General features: G+C 39.9%; 1 long non-coding RNA gene across 1 annotated transcript; it reads right to left on the minus strand.

Moving 5' to 3' along the window:
• Window positions 1-1,202: 1,202 nt before the first annotated feature.
• Window positions 1,203-7,502, minus strand: LOC148666543 (uncharacterized). The gene is made up of 2 exons (XR_015936614.1): window positions 6,874-7,502; window positions 1,203-4,283 (listed from the first exon to the last, which is right to left on the minus strand). It is a non-coding gene; the product is annotated as an uncharacterized LOC148666543 (long non-coding RNA).
• Between the last annotated feature and the right edge of the window lie 202 nt (window positions 7,503-7,704).

Raw genomic sequence — 7,704 nt, forward strand, 5'->3', positions numbered from 1 at the left:
AATCACCAATTCTCAACAAGAATCGGCAAATCAAAACCCAAACACATATTCACATCGGTGTCCTAGTCAATAACAATATGATGCATTTAAGAATCTGTGTGGTCTCGTGTTATATTTCTTACCATAAGAACCATAAGATTGTTTCCCAACTTGTCGGGATCGCAGGAAGAAAGTCCAGATTAATCCATTGGGATCGTACTGGATTTAATTGAGATTTTGAAATGTTTCTTGCAAAGTTATTCAAGTTTGCTTGAAACTTTAATAAAAAAGCTATTTGAAATTTCTTAGCTTAAAATCTCTGATGTTGCGGTTACTAAACTTGGACATGATGTTCCGAAGATGTGCAATGTGGTTTTATTCTTCAAGAATTCTCACTGTGCGAGCCTGTACTATGACATTCGATTTTGTTTAGATTATCTAGGTGGAGTACAACGAGAAGAACACCTTGAATTTGTTTTTGGTATAGAAAAAATGCTAATAAAGAAGTCTTTGACGCTATGAATAATAATAATAACAGTTTTGAACTGATCAATCTGTATTCTCTTGCAATAACAACTTATAATGTGGGAAGATTGGCTCTGGGTTTTTCTAAGTCCTAGTGAATGGTGCGAATATGTTGAATGCACTCTTGGGATTATCTACGCAAAAAAGGAAAGAAATTCATTTTAATCAAATACGTTCATTATCATGTTCTTCAAGGTACCATTGTGGTGCCAAATATTCAAGGATGTAAAGGATACGACTTTAAATAAGAACACCCGAACAGCACAATGAGTAAAAGTCTCAAGCCAGTCCCCCTAAAGAAAACTGACATTTCCGCTTCAAATTAAATACTGCAGTCCCTGACCTTTACGTTTTGGCTTGAAATATGTCGGTCCCAATAAGCTCGGGTAGTGCTCATCTGTGTAAACTGTAAAGTCGATTACATGTGGCAGCAGATCAATTCCGTGAAATTTATGTTGTCAAGACCTGGTTTCAAAACAGGGTTATTATTGCCACAATATAATAGACTACCCACTATATTGTTTCAAGATCTATTCAGTGAGCACAGAAAGTTGTATAAGGGCTAGACTGCTTTGCACTTTCTAGATACCAGTATGCGAATTTGAGCTTTTTAAAATTATTTTAATAATAGTCTTTACAATAAAGTTAGTTAAAAAAACGTAACTTATCAAAGTAAGAAACAGTATTGTTTCAACAAATTTAGCCTTTTTATGCTTTTATTTTTTATTCTTTTTATACTTTAATATTTTACACATCACATCACAGACCATCTTGAAATTAAACAATTAGAAAACTGGAACACAACCTCAGTTCCCCAAAGAGAAAAACTGTCTTACACTGACCTCATTCCTTATTAGGAAACCAAGGTTGTGAAGACAATCTGTTGTTTCTGTTCCTCCAAGGCATCAGCGAAGGAAAATATTATGCTAAAGTTGGGAAACACACTCCGAATGGTCCATATATTTGATTTCTGTGATCCGTGTAGGATACAATAGGCAACTTGGTGCTTCTCCAGCAATGTGTTTCAGGGAGGAACCTCAGTTTAGTTCAGTTTACTGGTGTATTCAGCACAGCTCCCTGTATCACTCATGCAGCTGGCCAAGTGCTCAATGGCGCCAGACTCAAGGACTTGTGTCTTTCCAGCTCATTTAGGTGTTCTGGTCTCTAAAAGGAGCTCAAATCCCCCTCCTACCACAAGCATTTTTTTCCCTGTCTTACGTTGTTCCTATCACTGCAACTATCAGTGACTCTTGGTCACTTTTCTGACAATCACCATTCTTGTCCGGTTGCTCAATTTGGTAGGAGGGCCTGATCTTAGTAGTGTCTGGGTTGTGCCATGTTTTTCCTATTTTGTTACATTGGGTTTTTAACGGTGCTTCTAGGAAGGTTCAAAACTTTGCCAATCTTTTTATAACCTTCTCCAGGTTTTTTCATCCTAACAACTTCATCTCAAAGTTCCAAAGGCAGCTCCTCAGTCTTCATGACAGCAGGTCTGATCTGATCTGCTGTTTCAGTTGCGAGACCTGACAGTGATATTTACTGTGCAATCAAGCAATTGAACACTGGTGAATTTGAAATGAACACAGGTGTACCTTGTCAACGTATTTAGTGTGATCTCTCAAGATAATTGACCCAAATTAGGTTGTTAAAACAAAGGGGGTGAATACTTATCAATTAAGTAATTTTCCATTTTAATTTTAAATATGTCTTCAGAATTATAAATACTTAATTTCATTTTAACATTATAGAGAATTGCTTCTACAAACATTTAAATAATTTGACTTTGCAACACAGCAGAAGGAGAAATAAACAATGGGGCATGAATACTTTCTGAAGGCACTGTATATATTGCTTGTCCTGTCTTGTTTAAAAAAACAGTTGCATTGGAAAAAAATATATATATATGGAATTATTACAAATGGTGCCAAAATAGATTTTCCTATTAAAAGAGATTCATACAGTATCTAATTCTTTATTATTTACCCTTTATTGCATAAATATTTATTGTATTTGATATATATCCTCTCTTATCCACATAAATTAAACTCCATGACAAGAACTATTTCTGTTTTAGTCAACTGTAAATAAGAGTATAGTCAAAATTTAACTGACCAGATGAACTCAAAAGTGGGTGACTTCAAAGTGACTATGACTAATAGACATTTTGGGAACAAGTAAAGTTTTGTTCCATGCTGAAAAGGGAAGAAATTAAATGTTTCGGCTGTGAAGCCTTCTTCGGATGTCACATGCTGACGCTACTACCTACATATCTACCTTGACTTGACTAAGACTATGATTAAATAAAAAACCTGGTGACTATATTGATGTTTTTAAGTCACCTAACTGGATAAAACTCTTCCCACACTGACTGTAGCTGAATGGTCTCTCTCTTGTGTGAATGCGCTGATGTAGTTTTAAGAGGTGTGAGTGACTAAAACTCTTCCCACACTGGCTGCAGCTGAATGGTCTCTCTCCTGTGTGAATGCGCTGGTGGGCTATTAAGTTACTTGACTGACTAAAACTCTTCCCACACTGACCACAGCTGAATGGTCTCTCTCCTGTGTGAATGCGCTGGTGGGCTATTAAGGTACTTGACTGACTAAAACTCTTCCCACACTGACTGCAGCTGAATGGTCTCTCTCCTCTGTGAATGCGCTGGTGGGCTATTAAGCTACTTGACCAACTAAAACTCCTCCCACACTGACTGCAGCTGAATGGTCTCTCTCCCGTGTGAATACGCTGGTGTCTTTTTAAGTCACTTGACTGAATAAAACTCTTCTCACACTGACTGCAGCTGAATGGTCTCGCTCCTGTGTGAATGTGCTGGTAGGGTTTTGAAATACTAGAATGACAGAAACGCTGCTTCTCCCTGTGCCATAATGGCAGTTTATCCACTCCATCTGAGCAAGGCCTTGACTGATTCTTCCTCATCCCCTGATCATGCTGGGGACTCTTATTCTGCCAATGCTCCATGGAATGGTCTTGCTCTTTGTGCTGAAACTGAGATCTGTTTTCTCCACCATGTCCCTCAGTGTGCTTCTCAGCAGTGTGAATCATCTGGGGCTCCTTCTTCAGCTCTCTGAGACTTAAACCGTCCAGTTCATTCAGTTGTTCCTCTCTTTGCCCAAGAACAGACATAGTCTCCAGTTCATTAAAACTTTCAACAATTTTCTCAGTAATCAGATTATTAAACCTGTGTGTAAAGTCATTAGATACAAAGGGATCATATGATTGTTTGAGACTCTGCAATGACAGTCTCTCCACTTGAACAGAACAATGCCTAATTATCAAGCCCTGTAGGAGCTGCTGTTGCTCCTCCCTGTACTGACTCTTCTCTGTGTGCTGTGACTCAGTACTGTTCTCTTCACCAGGTACATCAGTCTGCTGCTCTTCAGGGTCAATCAACTGGGGCTCTGTGTCCTGTTCTGTGAGATTTAAAACATCCAGTTCTTTACTGTGCTCTTGTACAGAGACACAGCCCAGTTCATTACAACCTTGTGTAATATTGTTCGTGTCCAGATTATTAATCTTCTCTGTAAAATTATCACATACTAAGAGCCCAGATGTCTCACTCTCAGGCTCTGTCTTCATCATGGGCACAGAGTCCAGATCCTTGACACTCTGTCTCCTCTCTGTGTGCTGCTCACTTACTGTCTCTTTCCCTTCTGCAGCAGTGAGCTCTGTCTCCTGTATCAGAATGGAGACCCACTCCTCCTCACTGTGCTGCTGTTCAAGAGGAGCCCTGTCCCCAGCGTCAGAGAGAGCACTGGCCTCTGAGCCTGTAAGCACAGGACAAGAGGACGAGACCTTTATAATAATAAACTTTATTTTATATAGCACTTTTAAAGGTGGCTTCTCAAAGCACTTTAAAAAAGGCCAACAACAAAAAATACACAATATAAGCACGGTGAGAATGCACAGCTAAAGGAAACAGTAGATGGTGGTACTAAGTCCAGTAGGAGCAGAAGGGTAAAGAACAGTTAAATAAAGGCTCTTCTGAAGAAGAAGGTTTTGAGTCTGGATTTGAAGAAGTTTAGAGAAGATGACTCTCCGATATCCTTAGGGAGAGAGTTCCAGAGCTTGGGGGCATAACAGGAGAAGGCCATGTCACCCATAGGGTGTAGAAGGACTGGGGGACAAATAGTTGTACACAATTAGAAGAGCGAAGGTTGGGAGGTGGGGAGTAGGGCGATAACTCAGACAGGTACTGAGGTGTCAAGCCATGGAGAGCCTTATAGGCGAGCAGGAGGATTGTTCAGTCGATAAGAAACTTGACAGGAAGCCAGTGCAAGGACTCCAGAATAGGAGTAATCTGAACACTTGCACTAGACCTGGTCAGGATTCTGGCTGCCAAATTTTGGACATACTGGAGTTTGTTCAATGTGGATTTAGAAGAGAGTAGAGCTTTACAGTATTCGATTCAAGATTAGACAACACTTTTCAGCCACAGTTAGTGATAACATAGGGCATAGTCAAGCAATATTTCTGAGGGGAATGAAAGATGTTCAGACAACATGCTGCACATGTGGGTCGAACATCAAATATCATCCTCAAGTGTTTCCAATATAGACTGAAGCTCAAGTACAAGACCATCTACAGATAGGGTTACAGCACTGGTTTTATAAAGTTGATGGGTGGTGCCAATAAGCATGACTTCAGTCTTGTCACAGTTAAGATGAAGGACATTTTGAATCATCAAAGATTTTATATCGGAGATACAACTAAATACATCCACATCAACGTCAGGTTTGGTATGGATTTATATTTGAGTATCATCAGCATAGTAGTGATAACTGAGGCCATGTGATCTTGAAAACTTTAAACTACACACACATACTAGTACACCCACAATCAATTTGGGTTGTTTAAACATAGCGGAATAAGTTGGTATAAGGGGGTGTTCTGATTTAGCTTTGTCAGAAACCTAACTACCATGTAAAAAGTAAGTCTACTGTAATAATATCATAATTACATTACATTTACATTAACACTGCAGATAGAAAGAGAGTGGTTAATACAGACACATTGACTGGACACTACAGTACATTAACACTACACTGAGAGAGAGAGGGTTTAAACAGACAACAAACTGGAAATAAAAGCATATTAACACTGCACTGACAGAGAGGGGTAAATACAGACACACTGACTGGACATAACAGTACATTAACACTGCACTGAGAGAAAGGGGTTAATAGATACATACCAACTGGACACTGCAGCATATCAGCACTGCACTGAAAGGAGTTTATACAGACACACTGACTGGACACTACAGTACATTAATTCTGCACTGAGAGAGGGGTTAATACAGACAAACTGACTGGACACAACAGGACATAAAGACTGCACTGAGAGATAGGTGTTAACACTGACTGGACACTACAGTACATTAACACTACACTGAGAGAGAGGGGTGAATACAGACAGACTGCCTGGACACTACAGTACTTTAACAGTACTTTGCACTGAGAGAGAGAGGGGTTAATATAGACACACTGACTGGACACTACAGTACATTAATTCTGCACAGAGAGAGGGGTTAATACAGACAAACTGACTGGACACTACAGTACTTGAACACTGCACTGAGAGAGAGGGGTTAATACAGACACTGACTGGACACAACAGGACATAAAGACTGCACTGAGAGAGGGGGTGAGGACAGAAGCATTGACTGTACACTACAGTACATTAACATTGCACTGAGAGAGAGAGGGGTTAATATAGACACACTGACTGGACACTACAGTACATCAACACTGCACTGATAGAAGGGGGTTAAAACAGACACAATGACTAGACACTCCTGTACATTAACACTGCACTGAGAGAGAGGGGGGTTAATACAGACATACTGGATTAATATTTCAGACACAGACACAGACCCTGGAGGACTGTAATACTTAAACTAATTAAAATATTTTTATATACACAATCATTAGTAGACATAGACATATAAAAATCTAGACCAATACAATGTAAATACAATATTAATAAATGTTGTTTCCTAATGACGTTGGATTACAAATTGATTCAGTGAAACAACTGTTGAATCTGAACAAGGTGTTTTCAGCACCGTAACCGGACAAAACAGTTCAGTTTCCAATAAAGAATCCCATTGCACACACATGTCTTTCCCACGTCACTCTGCATCTCTCCACTATATTCTCACCTCTTTCGGAAAGTTTATTTGATGACAGTTTGATACTTTGTTAGAACGCGTACTGATAATGAGAATGTTTACTATTGTGAGATGTTTTCTTTAAAATAAAGTTTGTTATTTAAAAAATCTCAGCAGTGAGTTAGTTATAGACACTGGTTTTTAACAAACACACACTCTGACTTCATACAAGTCACCACACTGACCTGACAATCGTTTCATGTCCATTTCTTCTTTTATTCCTGCAGTCACTACACAGGGAAGCGTCTGGGTACACTGATCTCCTCCTCCTCCCAACTCCTTCTCCCACAGCTGCAATCTCCACTTCAGGCTCTCGTTTTCCTTCTTCAGCTGCGCCATTTCACTCCCGACACTGTCCTCCACACACTGTGTGATTTTAATCACGGCCCGTCTCACCAGGATCTGAGAGACGCTGAGGAGTTTGTCTTGAAACTCGTCCTCAGAGTCAGACATCCTGTTTCCAAAAACTTCTGACACTTCATACACGAACGATTTGAGCAAAACGTGCATGAAAGAGGCAAGCTGGGTTTGCAGATTTAACAAGCACTCCGCCATCCTTCTTCAGAGTCGGTCAGAAACAAAGGCTGACTTCCGGAGTTTAAACAGAACAACTTATTTTTTATTCTTCACAGATCCTGTTGTCAGGGCTGTGCTCTGTTCAAGCATAAACACAGTCGACAAGACGTTACGTATTCAGAACCTGAAGTTATTTTAAAGAAAAACAACAACTTCCTTTATCTAAAGAAAATGATTCAGTCAACCCACACGTGGGTGAAATACATGCAGGGTCGCGCAATATAATGACGTCATTCGTTTGCGCGGTCGCAGCTTCAAAACAATCGAGAAGCAGAGCTGAGAAAGAGGAGTTTCTTCAACCGGATATAAACTTCTCTGCACCTCCTAGCGCCACCTAGTCAAGAGGAGTGAATTACCTGCGACCTTCGCCGTTCGTGACGGAACAGATTTACTTTTTTGCCCTTCCACAACCCTCCTCCCCAACGAAAACGTCTCAAGTG

This window comes from Lepisosteus platostomus, chromosome 5, assembly GCF_059453375.1.
Source record: "Lepisosteus platostomus isolate fLepPlt1 chromosome 5, fLepPlt1.hap1, whole genome shotgun sequence".
Classification (NCBI taxonomy): Eukaryota; Metazoa; Chordata; class Actinopteri; order Semionotiformes; family Lepisosteidae; genus Lepisosteus; species Lepisosteus platostomus.